The 18,814-nt window shown below is 32.9% G+C and overlaps 1 pseudogene; it reads right to left on the bottom strand.

Annotated features, from left to right (window-relative positions):
* Window positions 1-15,144: 15,144 nt before the first annotated feature.
* Window positions 15,145-16,658, bottom strand: LOC131172177 (GDSL esterase/lipase At5g03980-like; annotated as a pseudogene).
* Window positions 16,659-18,814: the final 2,156 nt, after the last annotated feature.

Here is an 18,814-nt window from a genome sequence, read left to right as displayed (position 1 = left end):
TTTTGTTAATTTTAAAAACAGTAAATTACTCTGATAAAAATCAGCCGTTTTGCATTATTTTTTTTTATTTTAAATAATGATTGAGTCATTTGTACATTTACTTTTATATATATATATATATATATATATATGAATGAAAGGAGAATAAAATATAATCTAACCATTACTAGAAATTTCATTACTAGAAATTCCTAAAGTTAATGAACATGTTTTTTTATGGCAAATAACTAAAAGTAGCATGACATATATTTTATAGTATTCAACAAGGTTTTTAAATCCAACCTGATCAAAAATCAATTAAGGCATATAATTAAGAGTTTAAAATTCAACCGAGTCAAATCGCATTTTAACTGGTATAATATTAAATAAATATTAACTATATTATAAAATTAAAAATGTATTTAAAATTATAATAATACATATTATAATTAGTAGTTATATGTAAATATTTTAAATAATTTAAAATTTTTAATTAAAATTTAAATTTTGTTTAATAATATTTTATAATAAAAATATATGGATTTAAATGTTATAATAATAGAATCGTTGATGTCAATAAAAATAAATTAATTAACAAAATAAAAATTTATCAAATAATAAATAGAGAAAATTTATAATAATTTTTGTAACATAAGAATAGTAAAATAAAATAAATGAATGCAATATAAATTAAATTAATATAATAAAATTTTTAATATACATATATATATAGAGAGAGAGAGAGAATAATCGCCATGTATGTTGTATTAGTGTAGAGTTGTTGGTCCGCTAGGTGGGGAAGAGGTTCCCCATGCTAGTTGCTAGAATTTTTTTTTTAATTGGACAACACTAGCATTTATTCATTCTCAGCTGCCCAAGCTTGGATTACACCACCTTTCAAGAAAACAATAATAAAGGTTATGATTGTAATTTTCATCCATTTTGAATGCATTAAACCTTATATTCAATCACTTCATTTATTATACAAAATTTTAAACAGAGCTAAATGCTAAATTAGGAGATAAGGACAGCCCGGTACCTCACTAAGATTGGCCAAACCCGACCAAGTTGCAGGCCTATGAGATGGTTAAATGGTACAATTAAAGAGAAGGAGAAGTTTGGCGGACACTTTTATAAATATGAAAAAGTATAGAGGGGTGTGACCACTGAGACATATCGATGTCTCCTCCTGCCAGAGAACACTTTGTTCCTAATGCTCTTGAGAGGGTGTGATTGGTTGGCCACCGTGAGCACAATCGAGCCCAAATAGTTGCTATGTTTGGTGTAAAACTCTCCATTGTCTCGGGTCACCGGCGCAAGAGCGTGACTTTAAGTGAGCTCCTACGCACTCTTTGTATTAGGCGGGCATCATGCTCTAGTGAGATAGGAGCTCTGTCTCCAAAAGAAGAAGCTTCATGGGCACTACAATAATACCGTGATTTACTAAAAAAAAAAAAATAGTGAAAAGGAATCAATATAACCGATCACGACTAGTTTATGGAGCTCAACATTGTGTGCCAAATTGTTGCAGATCTATATATCTTGTGCTACACCCAAGATTCATTATAGAAAGAAATCGTGTTAAAGAGACGACGATGAAGAAACCAGATATTCATTCCTATCATAGGAAACCGATAGGACAATTAAATCATCTTGTTTGCCATTAATTCATACCAACAAGGAATAGCTATTCCTTGCTTTTTTCGGAATCTTATATTCTTTCGCTGGTAATCAGCACATGAGCACACGCTTTAAATCGCGTGCATTACAACCAACGCTTTTGGTGGTGTGATCTTTGCTTAATCTTCGAGTCAATGTATACATTGATATGCATGCCTCCAACAAAGACACACCGCAGCACCTTGGTCGCATAAATGCCATTCTCTCATATATTCTCTTCTTTTTATCAAAGTCAAGACAACCTTGTTTGGAGTTTTTTCCGTAATAGGCCCGAAAAACTTTCGGTAATCGGGCCAATAATCCATATGGGAAGTTAATTTATTCTTGGATCGGTCTTGCTTATCTGAATGATTCTGATTGCCACATCAATCTACTTTAGTTCATTTTTTTGTCTTGAACTTTACTTTTCCAACAAATTTAACTCATGTTCCACACTTACTGATTTAAGTATCTAGGTGAGAAGTTGAACATGGAAAAATGCATTCTTGATTGTGAGAACCTCTGTGTAGACCCTTATTTTGTGATAAGTATGTGCATTGAGGCCGTGGGAAACCCGATGATGAAAAATTATATGACTGTAAGATGTAATTGGAGGCATGGAGCTGAATTATTAATTCCGTGGCATGATCTTAAAAAAATAAAAATAATAATAAAGTTTTGGGGAAATTAATTTAATTAAATTTAAATAAAATTTTATTTTGTTTAAATTTAATATGGGCAGTTCTTAAATGGATTTAATTAAGTTTAATTGGGCTCTATGGGCCTAAGAAAGCCTAGTTAGGAATTTTAAATGGGACCCATTTAATTATTTTCTAAAAAATTAAAATAACAAAATATCTCTCTCCTCCTTGGCCCCACTCTCTTCCTTACTCCCTATTGGTGTCACCCCCTTTCCCTCTCTTTCTATTGGTTGGAACACCTCACCCATATCCCAGTCTTATTCGAATTCTACAATCGTAGTTATTTAAGTCATCTAAACTTTATCACCTTAAGACTCCAAACCCTACCACACCTCTTCCTCACTCCCTATTGGTGCCTTCCATTTTTTCCTGTCTTCCTATTGGTTGAAACACCTTTCCCATATCCCACCTTATTCGAACATCGCAATCGTAGTTGTTTAAGTCATCTAAATTTTATCACCCTAAGACTCCAAACCCTATCACACCTCTCTTCCAAAACCCTATAAATACACTACTAGAGAAAGGAAGAAAAGGGGATGGGAGGAAAAAGGAAGAGAAAATTCAGAGCTATAGGAAATTTAGAGATATTCAAGACTCTTTGAGTTCTTCCTTATTTTTTCTTTTCTTCAAGAAGATTTTCATACAAGACTTCTGGAAGGTCAGTTTTTATTGTTTTCTTTTCAAGATCTATGCCAACAATATTTTAATTCTATGCTCTTTGTCTTCAATTTATTTTATATGTTCATATAGATCATGTAATCATGTTTAATTTGAAGGGATACACAACTCGCACATATTTAGTTTCTGTCTCGTATTTTTATTATTTTTCTTTATTTTTTGAGTCTATAAAAAATTTGTAAAAATTATATTCATATTCTACACGAAATTCCATTAATTTTAGGCTCAAGAATCACTAAAAAAACTTTAATATTTTGTAAGTTATGGCTGTTTGAAGTTAGGGTTCCTGTAAAATCTAATTTGCAGGATATCCACTTGTGAGCCCATATCTCCCTTGTTCCTCAATATTTTTGTGTAAATCTAGTGTCTAAAATTAACTTCAGAATCTTATGAATCTTTTCCAATTGGTTTTGCATTCATATTTGTTGTGGTTAATGAGTTATGAATTTTACAAAAAAAGTAGTATGATTCTGTCACTTAGAAAAGTTACGATTTATGTAGACCATTCGGCTAGGGTTTTGTTTGATTTATAAATTTTATGATCTTGTATGATATGTAAGCTATCTTCTGTAAATTTTTTTATGATTTTTAGGCATGTATAACTATTTTTAAAAAAATCGGATTTCTTGCTACCGTTAATTTGCCAAAATTTAGAAATTGTATATTTATGCATGTTCTTGTATTTTCTTGGGTTTTAATTGATATTTGATCTATTTTTCTGTGTTCTTTTCATTCAAGAAGTATTATGAAGTGTTTGGATCATGTTAGAAGACTTAGGCCATTAGGTAGTTGTAACTAATTAGGAATCTTAACCCTTTAGGAGACTAGAGTTAGAATCCAATGTAAATTGTTATTAATATTTTCTTTATTTCTTTTATTTTCTTTAATTTCTTTATTTTTTTATTACAAACAAAATTGGTAAGTAGCCCTAAGGTAAGTACCAAAGAGGGCATTTGCGTGGAGCTTATATGTATCTAAAAGGGAGTAAGCTGTGGATATCATTGACATACTAGAAGAGAAGACCCTTTTTAAGGGTAGCTTGCTCTAATGGCATTTACCAATAGGTAAGTAACTCTAAACTTCTAATAACCATTGGCATGAAATTGTAGTAATAATAGAACTTTTATTTGGTAAATTAAAATTAACTTTGTTTTTAATTTAACTGACTTTTGCATGTAAGTAATTTAAATAAATACTTTGTAAATTAAAATTAATCTTGTTTGTAAATTAAACTAACATTGGCATGTAAATAAATTTAATTTAATACTTGGTAATTGTAAATAAATTTGTATGTTAGAAATCTTTATTAGGTTGTGATTGTTTGGGCCTTATATGATATTAGAATAAATTACACATGTACATAATTAACTTAGTTCAATTATCCTTAGGGTAACTTGGTGAAAATTAATTAATTAGGTTAAATAGAAACGTAGGGTTATTTGAAATTGAATTTGTTTGTAAATTAAATTCTCAATAATAAATTAATTTTAATCATCCGGTAAATATCATTTAAATAATTAGCAACCCCATAGTTAGGAATTACTTGTATATGAAAATTGTGTGTAAACAACAACCCTTTTGTGAATTACTTGCGTGTGTAGGATTAGAATTGCATTTTTTAGGATAAAGTTTAATAAAGGAATAATAAACAAGACTTCTAGAAACATTAGTAGAGGATCGCACTGAATCAACGAGGTTAGACCAGCGTAAAGCCTAACTCCTTCCCTTACGCATCCACTCATCCCAACCTAGACATTGGGCTATGGTAATGACGGTTGTGGAAACTCGCAAGGAGTAAGTTGCCATCCATGACCTCGTAAGAAACATCAATATGTCCCTTATTACCGGTGGCGACTGCCTATCTATGCCTTCGTGGCATAAATCTTTAGTACCGTGGTAGTGTTATGGGAAGACGGTACTTACCAGTGGTTTGATTCTATTAGGATTGTATGAAATGCATGTCTAGGAAATGCTGTCTAAGGAGGTGGTATTTAAGTGAGACCATTGTGACTCCACCATCTTTCCTGGGCATTACCTGGTGCATTTTATATAATTCCAATGGATGATATTTCGCCTCACGCCCCCCTTGCCCTACAGTTTGGCGACTCCACTAGGGACTAAATGGATAGTTACTCCAACATGTTTTTATTAGTCTAATATTATTCCTTTGTTAAACTTTTTGCATTGCACTACACTTTCACACGGATCACCCTTACCCTTTTAGCCTCATTAGTACTAGCTAAGGAGACCATGGTTCTACTTGAGCTATGACGAATTGGTGAATGCTATAACCCCATGTCCGTACCTTCGAGTATATAAAAGAGCCACAGCTCCGGCCGTTGTGCTTAATGGACAAGCTCTCGCATGGGTGACCCTTTTCCTACCTAATAAAGCCCATGAGCCATAGATTTCAACCCTAGGTACCTCGTAGATTTTTGTTGTGTTGGATTCAGATCCATCTGCTCAAACCATAAGTTCGAGTGGTAGTTGATATGAACCTAGGCCTATGCATAAACCCAATGTGTGTATAGGCCCAAGTCCATTTCAAAACCCATGTTAAGCAAGAGGATGCTTACTTATGGTTAAACTTTAAGGATAAAAATCCTTTGTTTGTGAGGGAAGGATCGTCCTGGACCATCCCATGTTGGTGTGTCTAGTGTACCATAGCCTAGGATAGAATTTTTTTTCCCTACACATGAGAGTTGAAGGTATAAGGGGCTAAGATTCAGCTGAGATTTTTTTTTTGTTTTGAGTCGCCTTTGGTCCGATTTTAGTTCGCTTTATATGGTCTAGTTTTCGCTCGCTGCTCTATTGGTATGGTTCAGCCATTTTGTAAAAGTAAAGGCAAAAAAAAAAAAAAAAGAAGAAAATGGTCTATTCATGCATTGCATTCATGTACATAGCATACTTAGGTTAACCCTTAAATCCTTTTTTTTTTTAGCAAACATAGCCTCAAAACACATCAAAGAGACTTCCAATCAGGTCACTTGGGTTAGGGAAGGGAAAAGACTAGTAAGGATTTCACCTGCACTACTTAAGATGAAAGAAATTACGGCCGTGCTTGATGAAATATTGAACGCCAATATGTTTGAGCTAGAAGAGACAATTGTAGTCAACTTTAGAAAGAGGCCCCGAGGTAGGCCAATTAAGTGGCATTAAAGTTATTGAGGTTCAAATTGTGTCTTACACCCTAAGAAGATTTTTTCTAATTCAGCCAACCTTTATCCGAAGTTTTGGAGCGTCTCAAAGTTCAAGACCTCCTATAGCTCTTAGCACCCAGACTACTCCCAAATCCACTCACATCTAACTATGATATCAACCAATGTTCTCAGTTCTACCAAGCCCACAGTCATGACACCGACTTATGCTTTCAATTTAAGTGTGATATCTAAGACCTAATTGATGCCAAAAGGATAATTGACCCAAAATCAACCCAAAAGTCCCATGCCTAGCCAAAATTTTCACCTACACTAGGTCTCTATATGATCTCCGTCACCTCAAATAACCCTAACAGAATTATTGACTTTATCCAACCCATCCAAAAGCCCAATGAACTTATCCAACCCATCCAAAAGCCCAGTGAACCTATCCAACCCATCCAAAAGCCCAATGAACCTCAGTCTATAATGGTTATTGACATTTGTGATAATTCTAGCTATGATGAGGGTCCTTTGGATGTCTGGACTGATTCTGATGAGGAGATAGTTGCATTACAACTAGATGGTTCAGTTCCATTAGTGTCTGATTTTCAAGTTGTTGGGATCTATAAAAAAACTAGATGGATCTAAAAGTGGCTACTATGAAGAAAGGGATGAAGTTTTTTCTTAGCACAGGCCTAGGAGAAAGTATAGATGGTCTGGTGACTTTTCTTGAGATGAAGGGGCAGATCACGAGTCATGGTTTAGGCTATGAGCTAACAGAAGAGGAAGAAGAGCTAAAGCCTCCTAAGTTCTTGAAAGAGGGGGCAATTACCTTGACATATGATTAGGGGTTACCACATGTGAAAGAACGAAAGCATAAAATTAGCACCATTGATCCGAGGATGCATGAAAAGCCAAACACCTAAAGCTACACCCCTATGTTTGAGTCTATCTTTTGTAATGCTCACAGTAGTGATATTGATGTTTCCAATTCTGATGTACTTGATAAAGATTTCGAGGCAAAGATCAATAACATTCCCAGTCCTTCTGCTTACTTGTTTGATGTTTATTCTAATGGGCATATGCATGGCATTCATAATCATTTAGAATCTATTTTTGTTAATGCATCAAAATTGATCTCTATTAATTTGGGTACACCAAATAATCCTAAAGACATTAAGTTAGTCAAGATTTAACCCAAGAAGATTTATAGCCTTGTTAACAAAGTACCAAGAAGCACATGCCTCGAGCTTAAAATCAGATGGCCGATTCCCAAGCCACGCTGGTGTCCCTATAGGAAAAGAGTGATCAAAAGTTGACTTAGCTAGTTATCCTAATGAGGAGTAAAATTTTATGCTATGAAGGATTAATAGTAGCACATGTGGACCTAGAGGAGAAGAAAATGATATGAAGACATAAGGAGGTCTCTGGAAGTGAGAGAATACTCGCAATAAGTCTACAAAAGAGATAAAGCAACAATTCATGGATTAGCCACTCAACTTACTTTAGCTGGGGGGCAATTCTACAAACTCTTATGTGTGATAGAAAAATAGGTCGAGCAAATAATGAAAGAAATACTTGTAGGAAATGTGTGGTCCCCATATGAATGGAAATGTTCTAGTTGGAAAAAATTTTCAAAACATATAAGGATTGGCTTGAAAACTCCCTTATGTTCTTTAAGATTATCGTAGTGCTACAAGGACATCCACGGGGGCAACCCCATTCTCTTTAGTGTATGGGACTAAAGTAGTGCTATCCATTAAGCAAGAGGTCAAATCCTTAAGAGTGATGCTAGAAGCTAAGATCTTAGAAAATGAGTGGGCCTAGAAGAGATATGAAGAACAAGCTTTGATTGATGAAAAGAGGATGTGAGCCTTGTATCATATACAAAGCTTATCAGAGGAAGATAGCTAGAGCCTTTAATAAGAAGGTGAAGCCAAGAAAGATCAAAGAGGAGACATGGTTTTGAAATAAGCTCTGCTGGCCCTTTTGATTTAAGAGGAAAGTTTAACCCAAGCTAGGATGGTCCATACATAGTCAAAAAGATCTTGCTACTGTAAGAATATCAGACTTAGATGGGAATGAATTTCAAGAATCAGTCAATTTAGAGAAGATCAAATGGTACTTTGTGTGAGACAAGCCTGCTAGGCTAAAAACTTGCAAAAGGCAGTTTATGCAAAAGTAAGGGTCAAAGAAGAAAAAAAGAAAAAAAAAAAAAACAAAATGCTAGATTGAAAATCTGTAAAAAGTGATTTAGGCAAAAAGAGAGATGAGAAAAGATCTGAATGGAAAACCTGAAAAGGCCATTGAGCAGGTTATAAAGCTTATTTCTAACTTTGGAATGTTAGAAATTTGGCAAAACTAAATGTAAGAGGGAGTAATGGTATACTTGAATAAATAAATAAAGTTTTTATTGCATTAACTAGGAATGGGTTTTATTTAATTATGATTGTGAATGTTTGTGTCTTGAGAGATACATCAAATGATTAAGTACTTGAACTGCATTGTTTTGATTTAATCTATGTCTTCTGAGTATGACAAGATAGGTGCTTGATATGGATGCCCTGGCAATTGTCCAATTTCAAAAAAAAAAAAAAAAAGAGAAAAAAAAAAAGAGCTCACTAGGTGGAAAACCCAAAAGGGCCGCTTAGGCAAAAGTTAGAGCAAACCACGAGATAAAAACTCGAAAGAGCATTTCGGGCAAAAGTTAGGGCACAGAGAATGGAGTTCATGAAAGAGAAGTGAGTCAAGACAGAAACCATGGGGGGAGAGAAGAAAAAAGAAAAATCAGAGAGAAATTGTATTGTGACCTTAAGGAAGTCTTTTTGGTGAACAAAACTTCTAAAAAACTATGACTCTATAATAAACTTTAAATAAAAATAGGTCACCCAGAGGACTAATTTATTATATAATCTTTATTAAAATCAGCCAGCCACTCATAAGAAGTAGCATAAAGGAAACATAAAAATCAGAGAGAATTTTGAGACCCAGTCATTCTAAATTTTTCAAATCATGACAGATATTTTTTTGTAAGTCCTTAGACGCTTAGGTGCATGACATAGTTGTGTAAGGCATAGAAGAACATGCATCAACATGTCATCCGTGGGTGTGTAAGGCGAGAATAACATGCATCACCACAGTTTCAATTGTCGAACTACGAGGGTGTCTGATTCTTCCTTAGGACAGCGAGGTGGATACGTAGTTAGTTTAGGACCGCGGTCCTAAATACGAACCCATAACATTTCATGACAGATATTTTTTGATAAGTCCTTAGACGTTGTTTAGGGCATATGGCATAGTTATGTAAGGCGTAGAAGAACACGCATCAATATGTCACCTGTAGGTGTGTAAGGCATAGAAGAACATGCATCACCACAGTTTCAAGTGTCAAACTACGAGTGGGTCTGATTCTTCCTTAGGATATTGAGGGGGATACATAAGTAGTTTAGGACCGCGGTCCTAAATATGAATCCACAACATTTCAAATCACACACTTGCCATTGTCATGAGACCTTAGCTAGTCTCATGATGCAGAGTGTATCGACAGAGCAAGATGCACTCAATTTTCACATGACACAGTTATCATGGTTATGAGACTGTAGCTAGTCTTATGACACAGAGCGTATCAACAGAGCAAGATACACTCATTTTCACATGACACAGTTATTACTGTTATAAGACCGTAGATAGTCTCATAGCATAGAGTATGTCGACCGAGCAAGATATACTTGATCCTCATAGCCAATGTTTCATAGTTATTAGAAATTTGAGTTTCACTTTGACGAACCTTGAACAATGCTTTTGCATTGATTTCAACTTTTGCCAAAGTGGGGGGCAAATCAGACCCTTATTTTGTGATGAGTATATGCATTGAGTCTGTGAGAAACCCGATGATGAAAAATTATATGACTGTAAGATGTAATTGGAGACATGGAGCTAAATTATTAATTTCGTGGCATGATCTTTAAAAAAAAAATAATAATATGCTTTTTGAGAAATTAATTTAATTTAAATAAAATTTTGTTTTGTTTAAATTTAATATGGATAGTTCTTAAATGGACCTAATTAAGTTTAATTAGGCGACATAGGCCTAAAAAAGTCTAGTTAGGAATTTTAAATATGACCCATTTAATTTATTTTTTGAAATTAAAATAAGAAAATATCTCTCTTCCCCTTGGCCCCACTCTCTTCCTCACTCCCTATTGGTGCCACCCTTTTCCCTCTTTTTTTATTGGTTGGAACAACTCACCCATATCCAATCTTATTCGAATTCGCAATCGTAGTTATTTAAGTCATCTAAACTTTATCACCTTAAGACTCCAAACCCTACCACACCTCTTCCTCACTCCCTATTGGTGCCTTCCATTTTTTCCTGTCTTTCTATTGGCTGAAACACCTCACCCATATCCCGCCTTATTCGACTCGTAATTGTAGTTGTTAAAGTCATCTAAACTTTATCACCCCAAGACTCCAAACCCTATCACACCTCTCTCTCAAAACCCTATAAATACCCTACTAGAGAAGGGAAGAAAAGGGGGATGGGAGGAAAGAGGAAGAGAAAATTCAGAGCTATAGGAAATTTAAAGATATTCAAGACTCTTTGAGGTCTTTCTTATTTTTTCTTTTCTTCAAGAAGATTTTCATACAATACTTCGAAAGGTCAGTTTTATTGTTTTCTTTTCAAGATCTATGCCACACAATATTTTAATTCTATGCTCTTTGTCTTCAATTTATTTTATACGCTTATATAGATCATGTAATCATGTTTAATTTGAGGGGATACACAACTCCTCGCACATATTTAGTTTCTGTCTCGTATTTTTATTATTTTTCTTTATTTTGAATCTGTAAAATTTGTAAAATTATATTCATATTCTGCACGAAATTCCATTAATTTTAGGCTCAAGAATCACTAAAAAGCTTTAATATTTTATAAGTTATGGCTGTTTGAAGTTAGGTTCTGAAAATCTGATTTGCAGGATATCCGACTTGTGGAGCCCATATCTCCCTTGTTCCTTAATATTTTTATGTAAATCTAGTGTCTAAAATTAACTTCAGAATTTTATGAATCTTTTCCAATTGGTTTTGCATTCATATTTGTTGTGGTTAATGAGTTATGAATTTTATAAAAAAAGTAGTATGATTCTGTCACTTAGAAAAGTTACGATTTATGTAGACCATTCGGCTAGGGTTTTGTTTGATTTATAAATTTTATGATCTTGTATGATATGTAGGCTGTCTTCTGTAATATTTTTTTATGATTTTTGGGCATGTATAACTATTTTTAAAAATCGATTTCTTGCTACCGTTAATTTGCCAAAATTTAGAAATTGTATATTTATGCATGTTCTTGTATTTTCTTGGGTTTTAATTGATATTTGATCTATTTTTCTGTGTTCTTTTCATTCAAGAAGTGTTATGAAGTGTTTGGATCATGTTATAAGACTTAGACCATTAGGTAGTTGTAACTAATTAGGAATCTTAACCCTTTAGGATACTAGAGTTAGAATCAAATGTAAATTGTTATTAATATTTTCTTTATTTCTTTTATTTTCTTTAGTTTCTTTATTTTTTTATTACAAACAAAATTGGTAAGTAGCCCTAAGGTAAGTACCAAAGAGGGCATTTGCGTGGAGCTTATATGGATCTAAACGGGAGTAAGCCAGGGATATCATTGACATACTAAAAGAGAAGACCCTTTTTAAGGGTAGCTTGCCCCAATGGCAATCGTATTTACCAATGTGTAAGTAACTCTAAACTTCTAATAACAATTGGTATGATATTGTAGTAATATTAGAACTTTTATTTGGTAAATTAAAATTAACTTTGTTTTTAATTTAACTGACTTTTGCATGTAAGTAATTTAAATAAATACTTTGTAAATTAAAATTAATCTTGTTTGTAAATTAAACTAACATTGGCATGTAAATAAATTTAATTTAATACTTGGTAATTGTAAATAAATTTGTATGTTATAAATCTTTATTAGGTTGTTATTGTTTGGGCCTTATGTGATATTAGAATAAATTACGCATGTACATAATTAACTTAGTTCAATTATCCTTAGGTAACTTGGTGAAAATTAATTAATTAGGTAAAATAGAAACGTAGGGTTATTTGAAATTGAATTTGTTTGTAAATTAAATTCTCAATAATAAAATAATTTTAGTAATCCGTAAATATCATTTAAAATGATTAGCAACCCCATAGTTAGGAATTACTTGTGTATGAAAATTGTGTATAAACAACAACCCTTTGTGAATTACTTATGTGTAGGATTAGAATTGCATTTTTTAGGATAAAGTTTAATAAAGGAATAATAAACAAGACTTCTAGAAACATTAGTAGAGGATCGCACTCGAACCAATGAGGTTAGACTGGCGTATGGGGTGCCTAACACCTTCCTTTACGCATCACTATCCCGAACCCAGACATTGGGCTATGGTAATGACGCTTGTGGAAACTCGCAAAGAGTAAGTTGCCATCCATGACCCTGGAAGAAACATCAATATGTCCTGCTATTACCCTGTGGTGACTGCCTATCTATGCCTTCGTGTCATAAATCTTTAGTACCGTGGTAGTTTTATGGTAATACGGTAATTACCTGTGGTTTGATTCTATTTGGATTGTATGATGTGATTGTCTAGTAAATGCTGTCTAAGGAGGTGGTTTTTAAGTGAGACCATTGTGACTCCACCATCTTTCCCGGCATTAACTAGTGCATTTTATATAATTCCAATGGATGATATTTCGCTCACGCCCCCTTGCCCTACACTTTGTTTATGTAACTTGTTTGTTCGACATAGGGAATTGAAATTAAGTGAGGCTTAGGATCACATGATTAGGAACTTGCGCTGGGTTGAAGGTTGATGAATAGGAACTTTAAGCAGCCCTTCAGGATTTGTAATTGATATAGGGGCTTGTAATTATAGTTTTTGTGCAGAAAATTATGAAAGATAAAGCAAAAAAAAAAAAAAACCAGAGAGAGAATTGAGTGTTCCTGCCTACGTTGTTTTGCACAGAATGCATGGTCTGGCACATGTATAAATCAATAAGATATTTTAAATTTTCTGTTCATTAATTCATTGTTTCATGTTTCTCTGGCAAAATTAGAGACATGAAAATGAAAATTAAGTCTATATACTTGGGAGATTTCCTTGCTGGTAGCACTTGCTCGGCAGAATTTATACGGATGAATATTGAAGAATTTGGTGCATTGTTCCTCGACAAACCTTTCAGCATTGAGAATTGCCAAATGGAAAGAGAAATTGAAAAAAAGGAAAGATAAATTTATTGAATCAAGCCTTCAATAAAGTTCTGTATGTGACAAGGCCCTATTTGGATCTCATTGGCTAGGTGTCGAGTCACTGGGAACTGCTATGGACACAGAACAATCTTTCCGTGACTGATTCATGGGGAGCAAAAATATTCTCCTGTTGAGGACAGCCCATGTAGCATGCTCCTTTTAACTCGTGCAGTGCACAGTTACAGTTGCGATGATATGGCCTTCGCATCAACTCCATATCACGCGTTGATAAACAACCATCAAAGACACAGAATAGCATGAAGTCTGCCGCTCTGATGGCCATTTTTCCTCTATTCACTAGGTCCTCTTAGAGGCGTGTACATGCGTTGAAACCTTTGTATGTCTTCTGAAGCATTTCTATAGAGTAGAAAACTGCTTTAATGTCCTCATAGAACATGGAAAAATCTTGCTTTGGAGGTTTTTGAGACAGTAGTTTATACAAGTAAGATAATCGTTTATTCCTATGTTTGTTTTAGACTTCTTAGCTGTCTATTCTTGACCTTTCCTAGGTTTGCTTCTCCATTGATCGAGGATCATCTTGTATACCCACTGAGAGAACAAGAGACATGGAAATTCAGGGAAGAGGATTGGCTTGTTCTGCTTGACTTCAACTAATCAGGCATATTTGGGGCTTAGCAAAGATTGTTATGGACATATTATATGGTTCTCAATTTTAACTTTTACTGTTATTTTTTATGATTGCTCAATTGGATCTTCTTCTGCTCACCTATTGGTTCTTTACTTTGAAGTGCTCCTATCAGTCCAAATCATGACGCATCAATTTTGGGTTGCAGATGCCATCATTCCACCGAGTATCGAGGTTCACATTATAGGCGAGAGAGATTGAACTTATAAACATTCACTTTGGTACTGGTGGTAAACTTTGCAGTTTCGTGTGTGGTTGATTACTGTTCTTTTGTGGCCAAAGGAACTGTTTTCTTAAATAACTCTTCTCTGCATGCACACACATGGTTTGCTAGTGGTGGTGGTGATGATGGAACTCAGACTTGCATATTTGCTTCAAAAAGCCTTGAAATTATTTTTGAGCCTTTCCAACTGATGGTGATAGATGCCTAATTATGAATTCCATGCATAACCTTGAAGGGCAATTACAAATTTAGATAGCGGCGGAAAATAGAAAGTGTGATACAGCAATCTTGGAGATTAATTAATATGTAGACTACACTGGAGGAATGGCATTGGCATAAAGCTTCGCTTGAGAATGTTGATTGCCTACGGGCTACAGCAGCTTGTTTGGACAGGAAACCTTGCCACAACTTTAGAACCGAAATCATTGTTTATAGCACTTGTCACTATATAAATTAGTCTAATAAAATTAATGTTAATGAAATAATTAAGCAATGCATTGAATTCCTCAAGCCCTTGAGCTGGAGTTTTTAAACGTTTGTTTTTGCTGCTATTTCTAGTCCACCCGGTAACACTCCCTGGCAAAACGTAGACAGTCACCGTGGTAGGATGCTCTATCAGAATGGGAGATATCCTCTTTTTACTTCATAAATAAGAATTTCAAGATTATCAGTGGGATTTTCTGTTGTTATTTTTTTTTTGCATTCTAGCGCCTGGCACTAGTAAATATGAATTCAACGACTACATGAGAATTGATATTAATTAACAAAGCATTTTAAAATATTTTCAATAACTAAAATCTTATTCCATTAATTAAAAGAGAAAAGTCAAATTGCATACTCTATACTATTCACTAATATAACTAATATCAAATTTTATGAAAAAATCAAACAATACATTGAAGTTTTTGAAAAATGTCACGAATGAGCCATCCTGCCATGAAGAAATAGGCTTTTTCTGTTGAATGTACTCCATCCCAACTAATACGTTCTCCAGGTTTTGGACAAACCGGTACATTAGAGCCCACACATGGTAGCAAGACTAAAGTCATAATCACCTCCACTCCCACAACAAGCTTTTTGTAATGATTTTGGATCAAAACCTGTTTATATCAAACAAGTGAACGATGTCAGTTCAGTTATGTGTTATGTCTATTAAATCCACCATTTACAGATTTTGAAGACTCACCTAGCAATGCAGCTTTCCACAAAATCCACTGTAGGCATTGTAGTAATCTCCATATACTATAGTCACATTTGAATGGTCTTCTGCAATTCTTTAATTGCTTGCTGGAGTTGTTCATTGTGATACATTGAAAAGTTATTCAATTCTTTGAGGCAATGAAATTCATCATATGCGTGAATCATTGGAGTGAAATCCTGTAAGGTATATAGGCATGCAACCAATTGGAAAATTTCCGGGACACACCGTGGCACCAAATCCAATGACTCTCTACAAAAGAAAATTATAAGAAAATTGAGAAAAAACCAAAAAAAAAAAAATCAATTATCATATGTCTCAAGAAAATTAAATAACCCTGACAGCATTTTTGATGACTTTAACAATATCCGGTATCATGAACTTAAGTCATCAATACTCTTGCCTTGAAAGAAAGCATAATTATAATCGTTGCCTCCAATCTCCCAACCATGAAGAGAGATTTTCTATGTTTCTCAACACAATCTGTAAAATATAATAAGGATAAGACAATAATAAGTACAGTTATAAATATGTTAAATTTATGTTAGCAGAGAGTATATTATATAAATAATGTAAGGTGACCTTTGGACTTGTGGCAGGTTGTATTGAAATGGGTGTGCATCCAGTTTAGTTGTACGGTAAGAGAACTATTGGTTACAGGGGAAATAACTCCCTTTTCTGCAAGAACTTCCACGGGCAATGCAGTAGATCCAGCAACTGCAAATTCACTCCATGTGTCTTGGTGGAATTTGTCAAATATGCATTAAGGAGTGGAACACTGATTTTACTGTAAATTACAAATACAATTTAGCTAAAACACACACAAGAGCAGAAATTAGATTATGAAACATGAAATAATACTTGGTTCTTACCAATGAAGCCAATTATGAGCAAGCCATTGGAGCATCTACCTGTTGATTCCCGTACAAGTTTTGGCCAAAGGGTAACCTAGAAAACACAGAATTAGAGTCCTCTTGGATCAAATTGCCCGTGTCAGATATTGAATCTCCAAGGTTATATGGCTTCAAACTCGCAAGCCATGAGAATATGTGCATTAGATCCAAACGGAATAACATAAACCAAGAAGGAGCAGAGAAACAAGGTGAAAAGAAGTTTGGAGGAAGCAATTGTTTTCGAGATTATATAATTTTAACTTTTGGTTTGGAAAACTAGAATGAAATCAATTGATCGATCGTGTGTCTGGAGCTGAAAGCTTTAGCTCTTGAAGTGTCTCCAGGGTTGTCAAGCAGCCTATTTATAGGCATACAAAGTCCATGCGGGTGTTGGAAATCTGAAATCAAATAAGACTTGGGTCTCTGGCCTGATCTTCTATCCTACTTCTGATTTGAAATCCAAGCATAGCAGGATTAAAATTTACGATCAAGTTGCTTTTCTTTCTTTATTCTCAATTTATATATTACTATATAGTTATATACTGGGACTAGGTTTTCGGAAAGTTATTTTACCAAGCTCGTCTCGTGTCCAAATCTACTACAATACTTCCTAGCAATACATTGTAAACAGAGAAGTTTATAATATTTTTATTAATAATCAAATTGAAACATATCAATTTTATTATTAAATTCAGTTAAAAAAAAATTCAGACTTGATTCAGTTTAGTCATATTTTGATTCTCATATACATCAATTTATTGATTTATGACATGCTTATTATTTATATATTATTCACATATGTTAATAAAGTTGGTAATAAAATAAATTTCTACCACTAAATGTGCAATTAGTGCTCTATTTGATTTTTTTCTCATTTTTATCAATTTTACGTCTATTCCCTAACAATTTTCAACATCAATTGAGGGCATGCATTGACTTGTAAATACTAATAGACCCATGAGATATTTAATAAAAAAAAAAAGAGACAATTTAGTTAGTACTAAAAATTAAACATCATATTTATAAATTATATAAATCAAGGTAATTTTTTTGTTTTCTATTATAATTATAAAATTATGTAATTATTTTTTTATTATAAAAAATTTAATTACAATAAATAAGCAATTAATTAATATTATAAAAACTAAAAGTCATAGTTATAAACTATATAAAACTAATTTCACATATCAAAAATCAAATTAGTCATTTCCCTAATGCAAACAACAAAAATATAGAATTTATAATCAATATCTTTTCTCAAATACACTAAATGATATTTCAATAATCAAGAAGTTAGAAGAAGATGATTGCATAAATATCATTAAAGGTTATCTTCATCTTACAAAAATTTATTTATTTCTATTTTATTGATATCTTATTATTTATTTTTTCACTTATTTTCAATTTTTATATATAATTCTTTCATATATTTAAAAATATATATTAATTCAAAATATAAAATCCAATTCTCACTTACATATTATTTTTATTAATAATCAAATTGAAACATACTAATTTTTTTAAAATTAGTTTTAAAACATATTAAGATTCTTGATTCAGTTTAGGCTTATATTTTGGGATTCTCATATACATCCATTTATTTTTTATGACGGCTTTTTCTTTACATATTATTCACATATAATAAAGTTGCTATCTAAATAAATTTCACAGAAAAATTAATAAAGTGGCGCTTTTATTAGATTTTTTACTTGTCTTTGACCCTCATTCTCTTAACAATTTATAACATCAATTAATAATATGCATAGACAATCTAAATACTAATAGACATAGTGAGGCATTTAATAAAAAAAAAAAAATTATAATAATAGGTTATATTTTAATTAATACTAGAAAAATTGAATATCATATTTACAAATTATATAAATTAAAGTAATTTTTTTTTGTTTTTCACTATAATTATAAAAATCATATAATTAACTTTTTATCATAAAAAAATTTGTGACAGTAATTATAATTTAATTAATATTAAAAAAATTAAAAATAATAGTTATAAAATATATAAACTAATATTACACATAAAATTCAATGTACTCACTCCTAATATAAATAGGATATTATGATATTTTAATAATAAATATTAGAAGAAGATGATAAAATAATTTATAAGTAAATATCACTCCATCTTACAATAATTTATTTACATATAAGTTAATCCGTATATTTATTCAATTAAAGAATCATACTTGTATTGAATAAAAAAATTAAACCGTTGCGCCGGCAAAATCCGCAGTTGAGGAGAGCACTCGAGCTTTAGTCCAAAGTTGGGTGGTTGGCGATGGCGGCGCTACGGGTGCGAGTGGAGTCCCGCGACTGCTATCTCGAAACCCGGATAAGGTTGATCCAAACGAGCGGAGACTCTCTAAATGGCTC

The sequence above is a fragment of the Hevea brasiliensis genome, chromosome 13 (assembly GCF_030052815.1).
Source record: "Hevea brasiliensis isolate MT/VB/25A 57/8 chromosome 13, ASM3005281v1, whole genome shotgun sequence".
In the NCBI taxonomy this organism is placed as follows: Eukaryota; Viridiplantae; Streptophyta; class Magnoliopsida; order Malpighiales; family Euphorbiaceae; genus Hevea; species Hevea brasiliensis.
Note: the sequence above shows the minus strand (reverse complement) of the source record. Positions and strands in the feature narration are given on the sequence as shown.